Source organism: Vanacampus margaritifer, chromosome 9 (genome assembly GCF_051991255.1).
Source record: "Vanacampus margaritifer isolate UIUO_Vmar chromosome 9, RoL_Vmar_1.0, whole genome shotgun sequence".
NCBI lineage: Eukaryota > Metazoa > Chordata > Actinopteri > Syngnathiformes > Syngnathidae > Vanacampus > Vanacampus margaritifer.
Genome location: NC_135440.1, coordinates 23066054 through 23089808, shown reverse-complemented (window position 1 = coordinate 23089808; position 23755 = coordinate 23066054). Strand labels below are relative to the sequence as shown.

At 43.2% G+C, this 23755-nt stretch overlaps 1 protein-coding gene across 2 annotated transcripts in view; it reads left to right on the top strand.

The window, feature by feature from the left end:
- fhl3a (four and a half LIM domains 3a) overlaps positions 1–23755 on the top strand; it is a 394693-nt gene that overhangs the window by 221384 nt on the left and 149554 nt on the right. For both annotated transcript variants that reach the window (XM_077575921.1, XM_077575922.1), the window contains one exon: positions 2118–2217. The gene's annotated coding sequence lies outside the window, so the exon portion shown is untranslated. The remainder of the gene's footprint in view (positions 1–2117; positions 2218–23755) is intronic.

Here is a 23755-nt window from a genome sequence, read left to right as displayed (position 1 = left end):
ATTATCCTGAAAACTAGCTTGAATCTGAGGAATAACATCATCGTTATGCTTTTTGAGTCATGACGGAACTCTTTCTCCAACCCTAAAACGAAACAAAAAATGGCATAGTCCCATTAAAAGCCCCACCCCAGAATTGTAAATGGTACAATCCCTTCACCTTACATCACAAATCACTTTTATTAAGAGTGTTTCCCAACATGGATTCTTTACACAGACCACGACCTGCGAGGCCTTATGGAAGCAATGCGTTATTAATAGAGCGCATATGTGATGAGTTGTAATTAATGCAAAGCACTTTAGATGTAACAAGCAAGCCCTTGGTCTCGGCATTAAGCCTTCCATTGTTGCCCTGATAACAAGGATTCTCTCGGGGGGGGGGACGCGGGGGTGCTGGGGTTCTAGTGCATCACTCTTCTTCTCGTCTTTGTTTTTTATCTCCTCCCTCCCGTTGCCGCTGTCATGTAATCCTCAACGCCGCGACTCGCTAATGATGTCATCGTGTTGACGCGGAAGGCGATTTGAGGCGGTGTCCTATTTTGGAATATCTGGCTTCGTCATCAGTGGGTTATCGATTGCCGTTCCCTGTAATGAGAGTAATTACATAATGAAATAGAATGTGAAGAACCAAGCTGTTTTTCAATGGACATTGTGCCGCTCCTTCTCGTGTGTGTATGCCTTGGCCATTGGGGGGCAGTATAGTGCAGATACAGACACACACGAGGAGTTGACTAATTAAGATGAAGCAATACTAAATTTGATTATTATTGTCTGACCATGTTTTGCCCCACCTCAATTGGGAGTGGGAAGAAACAAAAAAATGTTCACCATCTGCCAAACTGCTTCTTGTTGTGAAGTAGCTTGACTTGAGTTGAGTTCTCTGCCGCCATTGCTTGTGGCACAAACCAAACTTTTTGTCATGGTTTTCAGTTCAAGTCAACGGTCGTCACTCACTTTGTGCCAGCCGGAAGCACCCGGGCACCTATTGTTTACAAACATTATGCAAAGGCCTGCTGATGGTCCGTCAGCCTAACTACGCAACAACATTGTCCAAATCAATGATCATCCTCGCGCCTCCGCACCTCCGAGCTCGGTCCGGGTCCTGTTAAAGCACCTCGAGGCCTCGTCAACCCTGCCAGATCACCCATTTCATCCCCATCTGGGGGCCATCCATCTCAGCAGGCCGCAGCCAGGCTCCATTACTCCCAGACGAGCTGTGAAATGGCCATTATGTGTGTGCAGGCATGTGAGAGGCGGGGCGGGCGCGGAGGAGACGGGCCTCCGAGTCGGCTGGCGGCTTTTAGCGGCCAACAATGGGCCTCGTATATGGCGTTTCAATAGCCTGCTTCGGTGCTTGAACACAAACACGACGTCAGCTTGCGATTCAAATGGAGGGGCGCGAGCACGCAAAACGTGTTAGCTGCTCCAGAATAAAAATTGCTGTGCAACAGGCTACTTCCCAGCATGATTCATTTGACTTTACTTTACTTTTATTTAGAGTGGCTGTGACACCTGTGAACGTCTGCATTTTTAATTATTGCAATGTTATGCTAATTTCTGGGAGCCCGTCTATGATGTTTCCCATTATATGATAGCATTAAGCTAGCAGCCTTTTGTTATTGTATAATTGGTTTGAACGTATGGTGTTAAAATATACTCTAGTGCAGGGTTCACCAATTCCGGTCCTCGAGGTCCGGAGTTCTGCAGGTTTTAGATGTTTCCGCCTACCAACACACCTGACACTAAAAATCAGGATCGATATCAGGCATGCTGATGAGCTGATTATATGAATCAGGTGTGCTAGCGGACGGAAACATCTAAAAACCTGCAGGACTCCGGACCTTGAGGACCGGAATTGGTGAACCCTGCTCTAGTTTTTAGGGGACGTCTTCATGGGGGTTTTGAAGGAGTTGCGAGAACTGTTTGTGGTCCACCACATTTGCTCAAGTTCCTGCATAACTACTTGAAGGGTTATGGGGGAATCTCAAAATAGTGAAATAGTCAAATTCATGTCTATGTATGTATATAATTGTTTTAATTGAAACAGTCCCTGGAACTGTCTGTGTGTCCACCACATATGTACTAGTTCCCTAAAAGCATGCATCTGTTGGTCTTTGAAGGGTCATGATGGAGTGGATGAAAGAGAAGTCATAGAAAGCTCAGGCCTTCTCTCGGACCCTCCACATCCTGGCCACCACCTCTTCCAGCGCCTTCCCTCAGGTAGGCAATATCAAACAATTCTGGTTTTGATTGTTCTGACCCTGTGAGGCTGTTAGTACATTTTTTAATAGATCTGCAGTATAATTTGGTGATGGATGTTCTTGGCCTGAATCATGGAAAAGTCTCCGCACTTGATTATGTACATAGGTGCTGCTATTTTGGTTAGCAAAGGCTCACTATTTGTAGTACAGTATGAAACTCACTCTAATCAGCCCTTTTACCCCACTTTTTGTCTTCCACCTCAACACAACCAAAACCCGACTTGACTGCGCTGGTATTTCAACTGGACTTTTGAGGCACGCGGTTATAAATGGCGTGGGGTAGATAATGTCAATACTCGGTGATTGGACTGAGGCCGGCTAGTCGCTAAAGGTCAGGGAGGGAGCACGTTGCTTGATTGTTTTCCAAAGGCAGCCCATTGAAGTTTGCCCGATGGAGGTCGTCTGCTTTGAAAATCCGCTCTGAGGCAAAGTTATCCGTCTGTGTCATGGACGCCGCCTCGCTCGCGGGCACATTTCGGGGGGGGGGGGGGGGGGCTGGATGTGTTTGGACGGGCCTTTTCGGACACCAGACGAATGATCCTAATCAAGCTTTTGGGACGTGGCATTGATTTCATTAACGTTAAACTATCATCGCAATTAAATGGGCTTTTGATTATGAAAGATGAGGGCTTTTTCCGACACACTCCAATTGATGTATGGATGTCATGAAGAAGGTAATCGATGATTATTACGGCGACAAAACCGTCCTTGACTGTTCTCAAGAAATTTGTTAGTGCTAAAAAATACCAAAAGTCTTAAAAAAGTCTTTAAAAAACAACAAAAAAAACAATTATGAACATTTACTACACATTTTCCACGAAAACTGACTGATCCTCCTTTGAAACCTTTCTTTAAAAGTCTATATTGAAACCCTACTTAGAAACCTTAACTCTCTGACTGCCAGACGTTTTCAAAAAAGGGATGCCGTGGGTGCCATCCGATTTAAGCCATTTTTGACTGATCTTTCAAGGTCCACAGAAAATTATGTGTTTGGACTATGGAAACACACATACTACCAATTGAAAGATTGGACTCTCATCTTTCATCAGAAAAAAAAGTTTGTTTCTACCTTATTCCGTTTTTCAGTAATCAACAATAGAAAATGGTTAGTTTCACCTCTGTTTAAAAAAACGTCTTTTAACATCTTTGGCACTCCTCCATAGCATTTTACTAAACGTTATTTAACGTTTTTGGCAGTCAAAGAGTTAACCACTTTCACACATTCTCAGTTTTTTTTAACCCAATTTTATAACCACTGTTATTAATCGTGACCCTATTTTGAGAGCCTAGACCTACTTCAAAACCCTACCTTCAAAGCCTTACCCTACTGTGAAGCCCTATGTTGAAATCTTACCTTCAAAGCCTTACCCTACTTGGAAGCTTTACCCTCCTTTGAAACCCTGCTTTGAAAGCCAAAATTGTACTTTCAAAGCATAACCCTACTTTGAAACCCTAGCTACTTTTAAAACACACATTCTTACGGTTGACTTTTTAAACTCGGCTTTATAACTTCTGTTAAATTGGGACTATATTTTGAGAACCCATTTGAAACCCTATTTAGAAACCCTACCCTGAACTACTTTCAAAACTGAATTCTGAAAGTAGAATATTTTAATTCACCACTGCTACTGTATAAATTGTGATCCTACTTCGAAAATCAGACTTTGAAACCCTACTTTGAAATCCTAACCCTTCCTTGAAATGCAAACCCTACCTTAAAAAACTACCTTGAAACCCTAAACCCACTTTGAAACCCTAACCACAGTACGTATACGGTGTACAAATACATTATAATTTTACCTTTATTTTATTCTGTATTGTTACACTTTTGTTTTATTTCATTTTTTTTTTTTTTTTTTACAGAATTCATTGTCATTTCACCTTCCTGGTCGTTCAGATTCATAATAATTCATCACGAAAATCTATAGTGTGTACTTATGCATTTCAATTAAACCTCGTGATTGATCTCAGGTGCGTTAAATAGACAACCAGTGCTCTAAATAAGATCCATTCAATTCCTCCGGTTTATTTTTACATTATTATAGTACGTTTATCACACATTAAATACGTAATCCCTTCTTTTCAATTCAACTCCATTCATTTTATGCAGCATGTACGTTTGCATTACTTTTAAACCTTGGCCTTTCATCGCAAAGTTGTTCATGTAACGTTCATCACGCAAACATAAAACGGGTTATCGTTGCGCCTTACCAGTTTTCCATTCAGCCTCACTGTATAAATCCTCTATGGGAAATTGTATACAATTTTAATTGCTGTCCTATTCATTGACACCATTAAGATCATCGTGCGTGTACGTGCGCTCGGCAGCTCTTCAAAGGCGTCGAGTGGCGCCCTTTGTGGCTCCGCGCTCCCGTCGTCCCTTTCAGCGGGGCTCCCTTTTTTGTCTTAGCATTTCATATTTAATCAAGCCGGCCCGGGGAAGCGGCAGGATACCTGAAGGCTGGAGGGCGAGCGAAAAAGGACTCGAGCCCCTCAAGTGTCTCTTCTGGCGCGCTCGCCGACCGCATCCTCTCGCCTGCTCTCCTTTCAACACAATTTATGAGCACATCAAAGGGATCCACAACATCCATCCTTCCTACCCACCGTCCATTCTATTGGAAGGTCTCACTCAGCTCACCCACGCACACTTGCTTGCTTTCAAACAGGTGTTGACCCATAAGGGACACTTAAGTGCAGGAGCGATGTGAAATGAACATGAAGATGGTCTCCGGAATTGAGTGCGGATCATCTCTATTGCGCTACAAAGCACTTTCAGTCCAATTCAAAGCTCTCAAAAAACTGTGAAATAGCCAAAGTGGAACACATTTGTGAGACTGGTCGAATTCCAAGATCTGCTTTAAAGGTTTGAAGGAAGTTGTGGCATCAGAAGTGGACAAGTTATTGCAATGAAGGATTTTGGTTGGCCAAAATGGCACTTAAATGACTTTTTCAACCCAAAATGAGAATTGATTTTTTTGTAGGTCTACTCATGGTCCACATGTCAAGCAAATTTCATCTTCAATTCCGCTTATCCGGGGTCGGATCGCGGGGGGCAGCAGCTTTAGCAGGGAAGCCCAGACTTCCCTCTCCCCAGCCACTTCACCCAGCTCCTCCGACGGGATCCCAAGGCGTTCCCAGGCCAGCCGAGAGACGTAGCCTCTCCAGCGTGTCCTGGGTCGTCCCCGGGGCCCCTCGCCGGTAGGACATGCCCGGAACACCTCCCCAGGCAGGCGTCCAGGAGGCATCCGAACCAGATGCCCGAGCCACCTCAACTGGTTCCTCTCAACGTAACGCAAATTTCATGTTGCTAAGTGAATTTCATTATCTGTGTTCTGTTGACATTGTTTTGGTCGGATACCGTGCCATCCTCCATTTTGTCACCACCACCATAAAAGCGATGACCTGGTCAAATGTCACTAAACAAAATTCTAATCCATAGTCCAATCCATCTAGTATAATTTGTTCAAGTTAATAGCAAATGGCCAAAACTCTACGAGAATTTGTTTTTCAAAGTCCAAGGAAATTGCCAAAATTACCCTAAAATGGCCAAAGCGGCAGATTTTCTGTGTCTTTGAGCTGTACTTATAATAGCATTAGCATCAATGCTAACACTAATGCAACAGGCCAGGCATTGGTAATCATAGCAGCATTAACTTTATTTATTGGGCTTTAATGGTGATCTCCATAAAAAAAAAAAAAGATACAGCTAAAAAAAGTGTATTAGAGGAAAGAGACTCGATGAATCCATGCGGGCCGCCGATCTGACGTGAATGAGATAAGTGTTTAAAGACCCGCCGCTAATCAATTATGCAGGCCGTGCATTCCCTCCGCGACTGCTTGGCAATCAAACAGCTAAACAAGCCCGTCTGGATGGACCCGTTGCTCTAATTAGACAAATGGCTCGCTTAATTGATCATTGACTGATGATCAATAGGGAGCATGTGTTCCTGTTCTTTACAAGCAAGTTGACTGAGTGCGAGCTATAAAATCAGCTCGATAGTTTGACAAATATGCCGATTGGCTCTTACTTGTGGTTCTCTTGCTTTCACGTGTCTGTCATGTGTCTTCAAAGGGTGAGTACTTTTACTTTTATTGGGACCGGCTTGCTGTGGGAGTGGGCGCCATTTTAGTTTTCAAACTTGTCCTAGAGATTTTATCCAGTTGATACCAAATTCGGAGTGATTATAATTGATAGATAGTCCACGCCAAATTATGAATAATTCATCCATCCAATTATCAAGCATCCATCCAGCCACCCATACATTAATCACCCATCCATCATCTGCATTACATTATCCATCCAATCATCCACCTACAGTATCCATTCATCCATCCATCATTCATTCATCCACCTGTCAATCATCAAGCATCCATCCACCTATCCATCATCATCCATCAGCCATCAACCCATTCACCATCTACTGATGTGTCATCCACCCATCATTCCACTTACAGTATCCATCTATTAGCCATCCATCATCCATCAGCCATCCACCTGTCAATCATCAAGCATCCATCCATCCATCTACCCATCCATCTATTATGCTCCATCCATCCAGCCATCATTCATCCACCTGTCAATCATCAAGCACCCATCCATCCTTCCTTCCACCTATCCATCTATTATCCATCACCATTCATCCATCCATCAGCCATCCACCTGTCAATCATCATCCATCAACCCATTCATGTGTCATCCACCCATCATTCCACCTACAGTATCCATCTATTATCCATCCATCAGCCATCCACCTGTCAATCATCAAGCATCCATCCATCCTTCCTTCCACCTGTCCATATATTATCATCACCATTCATCCATCCATCAGCCATCCACCTGTCAATCATCAAGCATTCATCCATCCAACTATCCATCATCCATCCACCCATTCACCATCTACTGATGTGTCATCCATCCATCCATCCATCCATCCCCCTACAGTATCCATCTATTATCCATCATCATCCATCCATCCATCAGCCATCCACCTGCCAATCGTCAAGCATTCATCCACCCACCCATCCATCTCGTATGCATCCATCCATTCATCATCCATCCACCTGTCAATCATCAAGCATACATTCCCCCATCCATCCAGAGAACCACCATCCACCTACCTACAATAGCTATCAATTTTTCTATCATCTACCATCCACCGATCTTTCCTGATTGACATCCTTCTCATCCCATTTAATTTTATCTTTCTGTCCTCCCAAGATTCCTGTGAACATTTCTGCTACTAGACCCTTATGGCCCACAATGAAAGTTCTTCTTAACAAGATCTAGGAGGTGCTGTTTGACCACCCTGAACAACAACTCGGACCTCAAACGCTCCTCACTCCCCCACCCCTGTTCCTCTACCCCCACTTCTTTTGGTGGCGAGAGATTGTTTATTTGGGTCAAATAGTCAGTTATCTCAGCAAGGAAGACAAAAAAGAGGGGGTACCTTCCACCCTTGCTCTCTTTCCTTCCCACTTTTTTTTCCCACCCTCCTCCTCCTCTTCGCAGCCCCCCTTGCATTTTAGGTCTCGGCCATTTAACCAGTCAGCAACAATCGGAGCTGACAGAGCGACGGGAAACAATCGAGGCGGGGTCATCGGAGGGGGTGACCTCCGAGGAGGGAGAGTGGGGCGGCGAGAGAAGTGGGGCCCCGGCAAAAACCGCCACCCCGGGTGCGGTGCAGTGCGGCGCATAGTCCCGCCTGCTTTCTTTGTTGTGGCTGGCCAGTGAGAAAATGGCAACACTTGAGTCGGCCATTCGCTTTTGGCTTTGCGATTGCTGTAGCCGTAGCATTGTTGTGTCCGGCTTTGTCCCGGCTTAGATTGATAAAGTGACTGATGGGCCACTTTTTCCCCATTTGACCGCCTTCCTTGTCTTTGAGAGAGTGTCTGTGGTGACTGTGTAACACTCGATGATTGACAGTGGGCGTGGGACAAGATGGGGGCTGGGAGCGTTGAAGGAGGGAGTGCGTGTCTACATGTCTGGACGCTCCGAGTGGGCCGACGGTGGGTTTTTCACCGAGGTTTGCGCGGCAGGATTGGAGAGTGCAAGGAGGCGGGTGGTGGCGAGGGTGGGGGGGGGAGATCATTTTCCACTCACCCTCTCCGTGCCCCCTCCCCATTTGTTTGTCTGCGCGCCTCAACCGGGGGTTCCCACGTGAAAGTGCGCCCCTTGTCACCGACCGTTGGACATCACAGCGGTACGGACCAGAGGCGAGACGGACGGCGGCCGAGACTGACAGCTGGGCTCGGAGGTCCGCGGACCCCACCGGCTTGAGAGGACTCCCTCTGGTTCCAATGTGAGGGGCTCAAATGGTGACCTCAGGATGTTTGTTTACAAAGAAAGGCGAGAAAACGCATACAAACATGATTTTTTTTTCCCCAAAAAAAACACTAATTGGCAAACTTTCGTTAACTTTTTGGGGGATATTTTTAATCAAGCGCAAAATATATCCATTAAAAAAGTTCATAATACTTTTACAAAGAGTAGAAAACCATTCCCCAACATTGAGGTAGTGTATTGTTTTTTTGGCCACAAAGATGGCTGCTGTTAGTAAAGACTTCAAAACTACTGACCAAGTCCGAAATCTTGGTGTGCTGGTTGTTTCGGATCCGACTTTCAGCAGTCACATCAAATCTAAAATAGCCATTCACCAGCTGGAAACCCTATCGAGAAGTAGAGCAGGAAAAGCAGGAAAAGCTTAGACTTGATTTTTGTCAACAAACTTCTGACTAGACTCGCTTAAAAGAGCATCAAACAACTGCAGCTCATTTAGAATACTGCAGATCAGATTCTGACTGAACGGCATGACAGTGGCTCCCAGGTAGCTGTAAAATAGATTTTAAAATTAGGCTTCTAGTCTACCAAACACTGAATGGTTTAGTTCCTAAATACATGAAACAAATAATATTTGGAATATGCACCCAGTGGGGTTCTGAGGTCAGCAGACTCGGGTCAGTTAATGGAGCCCAGACTTCAAAGCAAACACGGTGAAGCAGCATTTAGCTGTTATGCTGCATGCAAATGGTATAAGCTGCCAACAGAACTGAAGTTAGACATGAGTTTAGAATCTTTTAAATCCAGTTTTAGAACTGTTTTTACCTCATAGATTAAGGTCAGAATTTGTATCAGTTTTTCCAAAATCATGTTCTGGTGCTCTATGTTCTTTAAATAATCATAGTAAACCTTAAATTTTTCTACTTTGATTTTAAATATCTTAAATTCTTCAGTTTTTTGTTTGTCTTAAATTATTTTGCCTTTAGATATTGTTTTATAACTATGTCAAGCATGTTGAGTGACCTTGTTTATGAAATATGCAATATAACTAAAGCTGCCTTGCATTGCTTTGCCTTAAAAGGCTTCCATTTTTCTTCTTTAAACCAGCAGATGATTTTGAAAGAAAAAAAGTTCCCCACCTTTGGCGTAACTTCCTCCAGTCCTGCTGCTATGACGTCACACGCTATTGTAGCTCTAATGCTGGGCCGATTTGTTAAGCAAATCTAAGTAATTGCTGCTTTATCTTCTGGAAAATGTCACGCTCGCTTGACTTCATCCCCTCCGAAATATCAAACGAATACACTGTGCTACGCATAATTAGAGGTCGCGGCCGGGCCAATTAAAACGGTATGCCTCGTTCTCTCCCTGGCAAATTGTATGATAATTTAATTTTTTTTTTGGGCCACTTGGTGTCATATGCGGATGATTGATTGGGGATGTGGAGGGAGGGAAAAGAGGAATTCCTGGGCTGAGGAAGGAGGGAGGGGCATGACGAGTGGCTGGACAGGGGCCGCGTGGTTGGACGGCCGGATGGAGGGGAAAGTAGGAGGGAGAGACGGGGTTCCCCTCTAGCAAGTGCAGAGACGGGGACAGATGGCGTCCCTCGGTGGACTGAGCCTGAGTCCCAGTTTTCACCTGCGGCCCCATGGGAAAAATCCGCCTTCCTCACACATGCGCCCATACAAGAGGCCCTGGAATGCTCTCGCTAAAAAACACTACAAGCTTGATGAAGGATGGAGAAGGAGGAGGGGAGGGGTGTGGAGAAGCGGGTCAGGGGGAACCAGGAGTTTAAGACCGGGCAAAGTACGGCACGGAGGATTATAAGATTGCCAGAGAAAAAAATCAATAAGCGGAATGTTTGAAGGAGGAGAATCAGCAGGGAAGCCTTCACACTGTTAAAAGTGTCTGACAAATACTTTCCGACTCACGGCGCAACACCTCCGTCATCCCTCCATCCCCTTTCTTACCCCCCCCCCCCCCTCCGTCCCCCGTCGCTCCCTCCCTGACTGTTGGCTGATACAGATGGTGCTTTTGAGCTCTGTGAATGGGGTCAGGCCAGGTCGGGGTGGGGGGACGCATGGGAGGACCAGACAATAATGTAACGATTCGGCCCCCTTCTCGGACCAGCAGGGCCATGGAGGAGAGTGAAAGTAAACAATGGTCCACGGCGGAGGGGGTCAGTGGGAGGGGAAAGAGGTGTGTGGAGTGGGGGGGGGGGGGGGGTCAGTCTCCCAGGGTCTTGACACAGGCCGCCGTGGGGAAGGGGTCCAAAATGTGTGTATGTGAGGTCACAAGGTAGCAACACGCCACTGTTGGCATGTGTACACCAGCCTGCTGCTCCACGCAGAAACTATCACGCAGCGTGCTTCGTAATACAAAACATGGCAGCGTCTGCAGATGCTTGAGAAAAGTCAGGCCTTAAATCCTTATTTCAGTCTCAAAAGTCGTAAATACCAAAATAGCTCTGTCAGGCGAAGCCTTGTGTATGTCCAAATTCGGTCACTTTCACATTTTTTCCCCCGCAAATCAATAATATTGTATGTCCCTATGTTGCGTGTTATTATTGTGCATTGTTAATCAATTTAAAGTGTTGAAAATAGCTCGAGTCCAACTGCCTGAGAAGTGTTGTAAAACTTGCCATAAAATTCAATTCAAGAAGGCAACATAACAACCATAACCAAAAATCTTATTCCAGTACACCACATGACAGACAACAAATAATTACAGTAATTCAAATTGGGTTATTAATTGCCCCTATATGTACTAGGGACTATTATCTGTACAATGACTCATATCCGTGATGGTTGCTGCTGTGTGTTCCCCCAACCTTTAGATCAGCAACGACTGTGTAACCAGGAACCCGCCTTAAATAAATTAAAAGAGAGGGCTTGACAGAATGTGCTTCAGAGAGGTAGGAGGTTGTAACTGTGCACCTCTCTGTTGGTTCTCCTTATGAGCAAAAAAAAAATAAAAATCTAAGTCTCTTGTCTTCCTTCCTTGTCTGTTGTTTATTAAATGTTCTAGGTTGACTGAACCTGACAATAATACTCAATACATTTTCACACAAAAATAAAGTAACTCACTTTTTTGGCTGGTTAAACATGCAGGGGTTGGAACGAAACAACACAACAGTTAAAGTGCACATACTGTACTCCATTTTGGCAGTCAGCCATTTTCAGCATTTACAACCAAAATTATGTTGTTGTTTTCCCCTAAGCAGTCCACTTAGAAAGCATGTTTTCAAAAGTTTGCAATTTCAGGCTCACAGACACTGTTGTCAAATTGACAAAACATTGTTCAGTGTTGGTTCTCGAATGAGTACAAAAGTGAAAATGTTCTCTTAAGTCGATTTCTAGTGTTAGCAACTTTCCTCACAAGTTTTTATGGGCAAACACGTTATTAGTAAATAAGAGATTTCTACACCCTTAAGCAGGCTAAGGCCAAATAGTGGTAAATAGTTCATGCTAATGAGCTGGAATTGCCTTTAATGTTTGATTTTTAATTCGACAAATCTACCTTCAAATAAGGTCGCGGTGCAAGTGCAGCTTAAAGTATAAAACGCTCTTAAACATTTATGCCATGCAACAAATCCCTTATTACAAATTCATGATTGCTGAAGCGTGAACGCCATCTTTTCCCCCCTTTACAATCCTCACTATCTGTTTTTTTGTGGATCACTTTCCAATGATTGCAACGCTGGCCGCGGCCGACTGTGTCCGCGGCTGCCATCTGTGCGCTGGCGGCACAATTGAAGCGGACAGTTGACACATGGCTAAGCAGGCCTAAAGATGCTTCATTGATCTAATTGACTGTTGAGGCAGGGATCAATGGCAGTGATCAGCAGGGCTCCAAAGTCCAGTAATAGGCATAATGACTTGACTTGTATGAGGCGGGGTGGGGCAGATGTTTATCGCTGAAGCTCCCATTCGCTTGGTCCTGATGATGTCCTGTAGATTCTACAAGATTGGGAAATTTTAATGGGAGGCATGTGGAACGTTGTCCCTCAAATAACTTAATAATTCTTGGAGTTGTCAAACGGAAAAACATTGGCTTTGTGTGGATATAAGTATCAGGTAGTAATCTTATCAATTTTGGCTGAAATTGATCGCTCAATAACTCACCAAACCAACCACTGTTAGCCATTTTGAATTCAGAACAAACTTCAGTCAGCTTAGAACCATATTTATTGCAACACTCATGGCTCTAAGATGTTTGGAAAAGAGTTTGGGAAGATGATGTAAACACCGCTGTTTGCTTTTGTGAAGAGTTAAAGGAATTTTGTGCCAGTATTTAATAAAAACTGTACAACTGTAGTCCATGTTAAAACACATTCAAATGAAACAGACAATCCAGGACAAAATGTCCAATTGTTATAAATTATTCAAACACATTTTCCTCACTCAAGTGTCTTAACTACCAAACTGTAAAACCAAATTAGCCAATCAGAAGGAACATCTAAAAAAAAAAAAAGCAGCACAGAATGGTTTGCAGGAATGTCAGATTTAGTCGACCTAGAACATTTAATAAACAACAGACCAGGAAGGAGGACAACAGATTTAGATTATTTTTGCTCGCGAGGAGAGCGGACAGAGATGTGCTCAGTTACAATCTTCTATCGCGCTCTGAAGCTAATTCCAACGAATCTCCCCTTTTTACTGGGTGGGCCCTGGTTACATAGCCTATTGCTGCTCTAAAGGGTTTGGGGACATACATAGCAGCAATGTGACAATCATCCCGGATATGACTCATTGCGCAGACAATAATGCTAACTCTTCAGCGCGGAACGTTTCAGTCAAAGTTCACAGCCGCAAAATTTTCCAGCCGCTCGCTATCTTGTTAGGTTTCAGTTCCTGTGTTGCAACTGCAGCTTATTCTCTCCACAGACGACCCCAACCCACATAGTTCAAACATAGGTCACAGTGTTGGATAAATTCACAATGTTGAATAAATGCTCTGCAATTACTAAAAGAGTAAATATGGGATAACTTATGTACATTTATTCTAACAAGGAATCAAACAGGTGCCACTAGAATCTGAACTGTGAGGAAGTTCTAGCCAATCAGAAGCTTGCAGAATATTATTTTTGGAAAAGGCACGGCAAGAAAAACAATGAAAAGCATTAAAGTTATGAAAATAATCATTCAAAACTCACCTTTTTTTCCCCCCCAAAGGTGCTTATTTAAAAAAAGGAAAAATAATCATCAGGGTGCACTCAATCCCCAACTGTGCGTCCACACGTATTACCCAATGGAATGTCTGAAGAAAGTCATTCCCGGAAAAGGCATAACAGCCACAATGGCAAATAATAGAAAATACATTTCCATTGAGCTATCATAAAGTCAAGTTGCTTTTTAACTATTTAACACTGCCAGCCATTTTCAGACTGTCCTCTACCTTAAAAAAAACCCCGATATAGAAGTACCTGGGATTGTATGATTGAATTGAATGAGAAGACTTAAATACACGTCATTGGCAGTCAATGAGTTTTTAATATCCTAACTTTAGTATAACAATATAACAAATAAGGTAATTAAAGCATCCATTCCCAAAAAGTCTATTTTCAGTGACCCAAAACAGAGTGGAAATGCAGTCAAACTGCATGGTTGAAAATGTTGAATGGATGCAGTTAAACACATTGCTTTGCTCCCACATTAACACCTCGGCCGGGTTCCCCTCCACCGTCCATCTGTGGCTCTTGATTGACAGCTGCTGAAGAGAGCAAAGGGAGCCTCGGTGCAGAGATGAGAGGGGAGGCTGCAGGGGTCGAGTCCCCGAGCTCCGTTTTTTTTGGTGGGGGGGGGGGGGGGGGGGGGGGCTGGCCTACCCCTCCTTCCTCTACCGCCATCCCAGGCTCAGGGGCCCACACGGGGGCACGGAGAAGACGGCAACGACTGAGGGGGAAATCTGCTTTGTTTGCGAGCCCTTCACACGTCAACGCTTAAAGTCAACCAGTGTTGTGACATAAGTGACAGACGCATAAATACGAATGTCTTTCGCCGTGTATATACTCACGGTGCGGCTCGGCGTATGTGCGCATTTGCATGAGACATATAGGCGGGGGAAGGCGCACGCTATAAAACATCCCCATTATTACCTCACTAAATCTGTCCCTCATCTCCAACCAATGGCGTTGTCTGCACCGTCACACGAGATATGATGTGTTGTCTGAAAGCACGAGGACGTGTTCAGCCATTACGTTGATGGCAAGCATCACAAGGAGTTAAGGGGGAAGTCCAGTAAAAAAAAAAAATGCAGCCCCACTAGTCTAAATATGGTATTCTGATTAATATTGCATTTGTGGAGTATAATTAAGCAGCAAAATCCACCCGTTTTTATCCATCTTGGGTGGCGGCCATTTTGCCACTTTATGTCGACTTAAAATGACATCACAGAGAATACCTGCTTTGGAATCCCTGCTAAGAGTGTGGTAAAGTGGAATTTGCCCAAAAATGGATGTTTCAAACCAAAATGGCCCGACTTGCTGTTTGATTTCAGCTAGTAGTGCTTGAGACTTTTTCATCGAAACAATCATCAAACTTTAAGGCCATGCTGTAACCACGTTAGTTGTGTAAGTAAACGAGAGGAAAAAAGCTTTATGTTTTTGTTGCCCATCTGCAGTAACAAAAACATCTGATTCCAATTGGGTATCATTTGGCTATATTCTCCATTAGCTCTGGATTTCAACCAAAATGGCTGCTTGGAACCAAAATGGATAATTTTCTCATCAAGTTCGAGTATAGGTCTTTATACTTTTTCATGCATCCTGTATTATAGATGTGTTCACACAGTTTCCTGTCAGTTGGTTTCATGGCGAAACCTCGAAACAATCTTCTAAATTGGTTGCCATGCTCCACCCACATTAGATGGCACAGGACAAAAAAAAAACTTGGTCATTGGATACTCATTTAAGTGAATTCCCCACCAAGAGTTCGGCCAAATGTGATCCTTGGAATTCATCCAAAATGGCTGCTTAAAATCAAAATGGTTCCTGTTAATATTTGACGATGTCGAGCTTTCTGAGAATCCTTGAAATAATGCTCAAACCTTGCTTCTATTCTCCGCCCACATTAAATGGTGTAAGGAAGAAAATCTTGGGATTTTGTATCCATACCACGTATACCTATTTTATTATTGGGGCTCATTTGGGTCAATTCCTAGTAGGAGTCCATCAAAGTACAGCTTGGGCAAACTTCCTGCTACGTCCGTTTTGTTGTGGAAGACATGTCCCATCCATTTTCATGTCCATCAATAAAACTGGTCCAGGCCATTGGAAAAAAAAAATAATTAAATCTTACTGAGTTGTTTCAAATGATGAGTTTTTGGGCATGTTGTGGCCGCCCAAAAGAAAAACAACAAACAATAATAGTCTTTAAAGTGTTTCACTTCTCCCTCCTCACAATTCTCAGACTAAATCCCCATTTTTAGGGCTTTCCCATACTCAAAACCTCAACAAATTGTATCGGCAAGTTGACCATGGTAATCATTTACACTTGCCAGAGGTTCTAGTGGATCTGCAGTGCCCACCCAAAACTAGTTTCCCTTCTGAACTTGAACTTTGAAGGCACGTCTTTCAGGAGTGACCTCAGAACAGAAGTCAAAAGTCACCATGCCTAAAAAAAATAAAATAAAAAATATTTGTATTTTTTAGTCATTTTCAGGAGTCCTTAAAAAAAAAAAAGGCCAACCAGAAGATTTTGTCTGATGGCTTCCAAATTTGAACCACGTAGAGAATACCAGACAGATCACTCTGCCATAAAACATGGATTTTTAATAACTTCCTCCACAAGGTCACATCTTGTCGAAACATCTTTTGTGATGAAGGTTCCATCCTTGAGAATCATAGGCACCTTCTACTGGCAGAAATGAAATAATCTATTAACACTGCTAAATCGCCGATTCCCTTCAAACTTTGTATAGCCTACTTGCAACGAGTTCTCTGAATGGTCGCACCTCACACATTTTGCAGGTCCCAATCACACGTCATCACTTGAATTCCTATTGTTTTGGTCATTAATGATGGGGAGTGAAAAACGAACAATAGCCCCGAACAAGTTGCCATTGATTTCCTTGCCGAGAGATTTATTGGCCACCTGCAGCCTCTGTAACCTTCCCGACAACAAGCATTCCCAGAGCGTTCCGATATCGCTTGGATTCAAGGAGAAACCTGATGAACAGTTGGCCTTCTCCAACAGCATGTTATGATCCAGACACTAACGCCTCTATTTCATTCTGTCAATGCTAAAAATATACTCACCAAAGGATTTGGACTTGTGTTGGGCAATGGCGATGATAATTTGCGCAAAGCTCCTACGTTGAGGTTTTAACTAGATAGTCGATCAATAACATTTAGAAATTAATCGACTTTTGCTTGCGTTTTTTCGGAAGTCAGTTACTCAGTTGGTTATAAAAGTTAGCAGGTTCTCTTTTGTGTTTTTTTTGAATCATCAACTTGGATCTACAGGGAGTCCCTCGAGTTACGACGTACGCGACCTACGGCGTTTCGACTTCACAGCGCTCGCGCCTCGTCCGTAGCACCTTCTTTTAATTTCCCACAGTAATCACGGCATTTTAAAGTTATTTAAAGTTGTGTTGTTGTTGCCTGCAGCAACAGCCGTCCATCGAGCAGGTCGGCTCGCCGTCAGGCGCGTCACATTTCCGCGATTAAGTTTCCATTAGCTCCGCTTTGCCGTCCGTCAACGATGAATGTCCGCGCACTGCGGACACACGAAATATTGGTTCCGGCATCTTCCGGGTGGCACAAATATATATATATTTGTTTTCTATACAAAGTATTTAGATGTAAATACCGACTTTAACTGTGAAATCCAACTTAAATAAATTTGGGTTACATTGCCAGCGTAGGAATGGAACTCGTCCGTAACTTGAGAATTACCTTTACTGTATTCACAATCATGTCTAGTGTTCAAGATGACCTCGCATAGTTAGGATGGCGTTTTTAACTCTTTGACTGCCAGACGTTTTCAGAAACGGGATGTCGCCAGTGCCAGCCGATTTAAGCATTTTGACTGCTCTTTCAAGGTCCACAGAAAATGTTGTGTTTGGACTATGGAAACACACATACTACCAAATGAAAGATTGAACTCTCATCTTTCATCAGAAAAAAAAGTTTGTTTCTACCTTATTCCGTTCTTCAGTAATCAACAATAGAAAATGGTTAGTTTCACCGAAATGCTCTGTTTTGAAACAAAAAGCGGAGAAAAAGAGCTTTTTGTGAAACAATGTTATTTCATGCACTCTAGTGAATTGTACACTTCTTTTTGTCCATGAATGATGCCACAAACACCTAAATAGTGCTTTACTTCTGTAAAACGCTATCACCAACAATGAAAAAGTGTTTTTTGGTTGCAAAATACGTTTATTTCCATTCAACAATGTAACAATTTGACAAAACAATTTCGCAAACTATTTACAAATGTGTGCAACTGTGGTACTATTTACAATTATGTGGATGTTTCAAATACAGTTTTTCTTTTTGTAACACTCCCATGCGTGCAAGGAGACGCAGCAGGATTTGCACGACAGATTAGTTTCACTTGCGATGGCTCCTTTCGCGTGCAGACGTTACACTTTCTTGACGGCCTTTTTTTTCAGGGGAATAGCAAGTAGCAGACTGTACCCACTCCTCCGATGAATATGCATTGGACTCGGGGCACTCTCCGTCGTCCGATCGAACGTCCGCCTGAGCGTGCTCGGTTGTGCTCCGCGTTTTCCGGTGTTAGCATCGCTAGCCGGTGAACCTTTATGACGTCGTCATAGCCGCCGCGTCAACGCTTGCAACTTCAGCATCAACCTCGGAGTCACCATCATCATCATCATCGATGATGATCATCGTCGTCATCAATGTGCTCTTTAGCGTTGGTCGATGCTTTTCGTCTTTGAAAAAAACTGCTCGAGCGTGAGCTGCTTGTAACCGGTCGCCATGTTCTCTTCCCTTCCCCAGCCATTGTCCCCTCTAGCTCCGCCTCACGTCTTCTACTGACGCCTACCCAATCTTGTCAAAAGAGAGTCATTGCTGCCATCTAGGGGCCAAAAATAGTCATCAGGCTAACTAGATCTGCTTGAAACTTTCACCACAGCTGGCCAAGGCTTTCCACCACCCGTTTCCAAAAAAAAAAAAAATTAAAAAATTGGATGACGTCTTTTAACGTCATTGGCGGCCCTCCGTAGGTTTTTACTTGACGTCTTTTAACGTCCATGGCAGTCAAAGAGTTAAAGACGATTAGCATTTCAGTATACTCTGACGTGGTCGCCCCACAATGTTGTGTTGGCTACATATTTACATTCTGACTGAATAGTTTTAAAGTACGGATAATATTGTTTGATTTGTTGTATTGCTGACCCTCAAACCCGTTAGAAATTGTTCAAAATGTCATATTCTAACTTTTTTTTTTTTTTAAATCTTGTAAAATTTAGCTTCTGTTGGTCTAAAATTGTTACATTTCAACATAAATCAATGCAGCCAAAATCCTGACAAAAAAGTTAAATTTTTAACAAGAAATTATTAACTGTTCTCGGAAGAATCAAACATTCTTGGCACCTCGTCGGTCCGAGGCTAAAGCTCCTGTGCAGTGTGAAGCTACAATGAATGGCGGCCCCGTTGATCATTGCTGAAGTTCTTTATCCCGCTTTTGATTCTCCGCGCTTTTGTATCCGTATGATTGGCAGCCAGGCAGAGCTGAATGAATCCTTGCGCCCGTGTCAAAAGGATGTACATTTCGCAACCTTGTCTTTGTGCGCTTTTGCCTGGCAACAAGGCGACGGAGACAATAGACAACAGCGTCGTGATCCCGGCCATCCTTCCTTCGGCACTCCAGTGCACCGCCGAGGCTCGTAGAGGGACTGACAGCAGCTATGCGGGGCATGTGTCTGCACACATTTGCATGCGGAATGGTTGGATGGTGTGGCTCGGGATGGTTGCGGCACCGGCGTCTGTGTTGCACGGCGTAGGACGAGGTGTTGGGGAAGGACACGCGGGAGGGAAGCGACAGTGAGAGAAAGTTGCTAGGGGTGACAATGGAAGGCAAGCAGATGCTGGGCCCTGGCTCTAATTGATCTCTGGGTAGAGCAGAGGGCCCGGCCTCAGGGGCCACTGGAGGGGTCATTAGAATGCAAATAAAACACACTCCTGACGGACACACTTTCAAAAGAAGGAATGATGGAACGTAGTGGGACGGGGAAATATCCCAAAATACAGCTCACTCGTCTTTTTGTGTCCTACATAGTTATTCTTTGTCTTTAGGTTCAGGTCCATCTTCAAATAAAACCAGATAAGAATCGTCCCTTTGTCAAATGCGTATATGGCAAGTGCATTTTTCTATTAAAATACAAGCAATGGATTGTGGATTTTTTTCAGATCATTTAGATGTGAAACAGTTTCCCAAGTAAGAAAAGTGTTTTTCATAAACTTGAAAACATCAAATGCTGTGGGCATCTTTCTTATGCCTACACATAACTACGTACTTAATCCACTTAAAGCCTTCAGTGGCTGGAATATATTCCCTCGGTTTGCTACAACGAGGCACTCTAAAGTGGCCACAACAGCTCGAAGCCCTGGTCCACAGCCTGGCTTTCAACTCAGACATTAAAAAAATAAAATCATTAAGTAATCCGCCTTCTTCACTCTTCCGGCATTCTCTGCATGATGTGTGTGCTTTTACGAACGACAAGACGCTCTAAAGCAGCCATGTCAGCAGACTTTCTGAAGCCACACCCTAAAAAAAAAAATCAGGAAAACTGAAAAGCTGAAAAACTATTTATCACTTTATCTTCACAAAAAAAATACTCCAAAAGGGTTAGTAAGCTTCATCTGGTCATAAAAACTGTTTTTGTGAGCAACATTTGTGACATCGCCAACTAGTGGCCCGGCATGCATATTTCTGTTAGTTTCAGTTAAAAGGGAATGAACAAGACGGGTTTAAAAGCAGACCTTTTCGAGTATTGACCATTTGCACTGACGTGACGTGATCATGTGACTGCCCTACAGTATGACGGATGGCGGAAGGAAATGATTGTTGAATGGAAATGGACGTGACCCGGAGCAACTTAGTGACTTAGCGACTGTTATTTTACAAATTAAAAGTTATTATTGCCCATAGAGCCATGGAATCTATTACTTCAACCAAAGTTCGCCTGTCAGTCGAAGTTGCACATTTAGTCGGGAACGCGATATTTACTTTAGTTGGAGATTGCTAGTTTGAAAACAGCCCTTACCATCTGTTGCATGCTGATTTGATCAAGTTAATCAAATCGCCGACTTTGCCGGAATTCACAGCGCACGACCGATATCACTATGTCGTCAATGCCGTCTCTCCTCCTTACACCGGGGGCTGATTTAAAAGCTTGTCGCTGGCTGAGTCTCTGGGACGAGATGCTACGCTCACACCGGGGGACAATATACCTCGTAATGCTAACTAACTTATTTTTACACAGTCCGTTCTATATTGAAACGCTGTGATGATGTTATGTTACTGTGTTTACTATCGTAGTGGCAAGCTAAGTAGTAATTTCATGAATATGACTCCGGCTCCAGAGTGAAAAACTCCAAGCACAAAGAAGAAATCCCTACTATGATACTTTCAGCACAGCTGGCCAAGTTTTTCCTCCACCCGTACACCCCCCCCCCCAAAAAAAAAAAAACATAGTTAACGTCTTTTAACCCTTTGACTGCCAGACGTTTTCAGAAAAGGGATGCCGTGGGTGCCAGCCGATTTAAGCATTTTGACTGATCTTTTGACTGATCTTTCAAGGTCCACAGAAAATTATGTGTTTGGACTATGGAAACACACATACTACCAAATGAAAGATTGGACTCTCATCTTTCATCAGAAAAAAAAAAGTTGTTTCTACCTTATTCCGTTTTTGAGTAATCAACAATAGAAAATGGTTAGTTTCACCTCTGTTTTGAAACAAACGTCTTTTAACGTCTTTGGCACTCCTCCATAGGATTTTACTAAACGTTATTTAACGTTTTTGGCAGTCAAAGAGTTAACGTTTTTGGCGGCCCTCATTTGGATTTTACTAAACGTCATTAAACGTTTTTGGCAGTCAAAGAGTTAAACAGTCAAATGCACGTAATAATTTTCAAGAAGGTGCATTTTAAAACCAAGCTGTGTGTTGGTGCAGTTGGAGTGGACGCTAACTATCTGGCTCGCTCATGTGATTCGAAACACGCAATTCGACGCCTCTGTTACAATCTTTTTTTAGAGTGTACGTTTAACTAGTAAAATGTATGAACATTTATCTACTAATTACAACATTTATCTACTAACCTCGCAAAAAATGATCGCTGCAAACCCGCGAATACTTTGTGGGCTGCCGGTTCTTTCTGTTGATTGCTGCTATCAATCGACATCTTATGTCTTCTTTAGAAGGTATGTGATAAAAAAGCAACATTTGGTTTACTCCTTTGTCTGTCTGTACAACCGACGGCAACAGCAAGATATGAGCATTTTATAAGATAATCGATTAGATAAAAGACTTTACGCTGTACGAGATTCAATGGTTACAATGCAGGCAAGTGACTCTTTTGCCGTCCAGTGTCCCCGAGGGGGCGTTCCCATGAGGGCTGTGACGTCACATGCAAAAGGTCAATAAGAACCTTTTCTTTTGATATGAAATTGTGTATTTGTTTTTTTGTGGGCAAAACCAAGCCAATGTAACCCACCACTCAAACAAACCCGGACCCTTTGTGCCCTTGAGAAGGGCGCATACTGTTTGTGGCGTCCCACCCCTTGTACACGTCTCTCATTATTTGTCTTTTTCATGTCTCCATTTTCGAAAAAACAAAAGCCGAAGAGATCCGTGGCAAGGGTTGGATGGACCGGAGGAGGGGATCGTTGTTTCATTCTCCCCTAATTGACGTGAACAGTTCTTTTGACCCTAATTAGTGCTTTGTAATCTCTCATTTGCATTTCACAAAGGCAACATCATTTGCATATTTGTAAACGAGATGGGCGTCTGCATCTGCATGCGTTCCCTTGTTTCCTCGCCTTTCTTCTTTCTGGCCGTCATCTTTCCGTCTCATCATCTCTCCTTCCCCTTTACCCCCGCCTCTCTCACCCGCTCGCAATGCGGGTACGATGCCAGAAAGTGAGGATGGCGACAAAAAAACACAAAAATCAAGCCACGAGGAAAACACAAAAAGTTGGGATAAAGAAAAAGATAATAGATCAAAGTTGTGGTGTCACGGCAATGCGCTGTATTCAAATGTGGTGCACACCCAGAAACTTGCCCACCAGCACCCATCCGTGCATTCCGCATTGATTGCCCAAGCACCACCACCGTGGCCAGATCAGATCCTCACCATTCAATATTTCAAACAGGCTGTCTGCCGCGTCGTCAGCCAAAGCCAGTCGGGCAAAACCGACGTCTGCGCAAAAAGGAGCAAGTGCATACCAGATACCGCAGCCCTCCACTGTGGTCATTACACCGTGTTTTTGTACGCACCACTCCACACTGCATTTTCGAGAAAAAAAAAGGATGAACCCATCTTTTTTGGGGGGAGAGATATTAGATAAATGTAAGAAAGTATTAAAAATATTACACCACCTGTCACAGAGAGACCATTAAAGTTACGGCATTGATTCAGTGCAGATTCTTTCTATTTTGAGCAGGAATGAAAATATATATATTTTTTTCCAATTAACTCTTTGACTGCCAGACGTTTTCAGAAAAGGGATGCCGTGGGTGCCAGCCGATTTTAAGCATTTTGACTGATCTTTCAAGGTCCATAGAAAATTATGTGTTTGGACTATGGAAACACACATACTACCAAAAAAAGATTGGACTCTCATCTTTCATCAGAAAAAAAAAGTTTGTTTCTACCTTATTCCGTTTTTCAGTAATCAACAATAGAAAATGGTTAGTTTCACCTCTGTTTTGAAACAAACGTCTTTTAACGTCTTTGGCACTCCTCCATAGGATTTTACTAAACGTTATTTAACGTTTTTGGCAGTCAAAGAGCTAAGCCTGCTTTTGAATTACAACTTAATATGACGTGGTAAAGAGAAAATACATTATTTTTATATTTGATACATCACGGAGAAGTGTCATTAACAACCCTGCCAAATTGGAAAGATTAAAAAAAAAAAAAGGAGCCAAGTAAATAAAACCGTACCAAACCACTCTAAATAAAGAAAAATCAAGCCCTTGTCTCGGCTCCCAAACACTGTGGGCGTAGCCGTTGAATTCTATGTAAGCA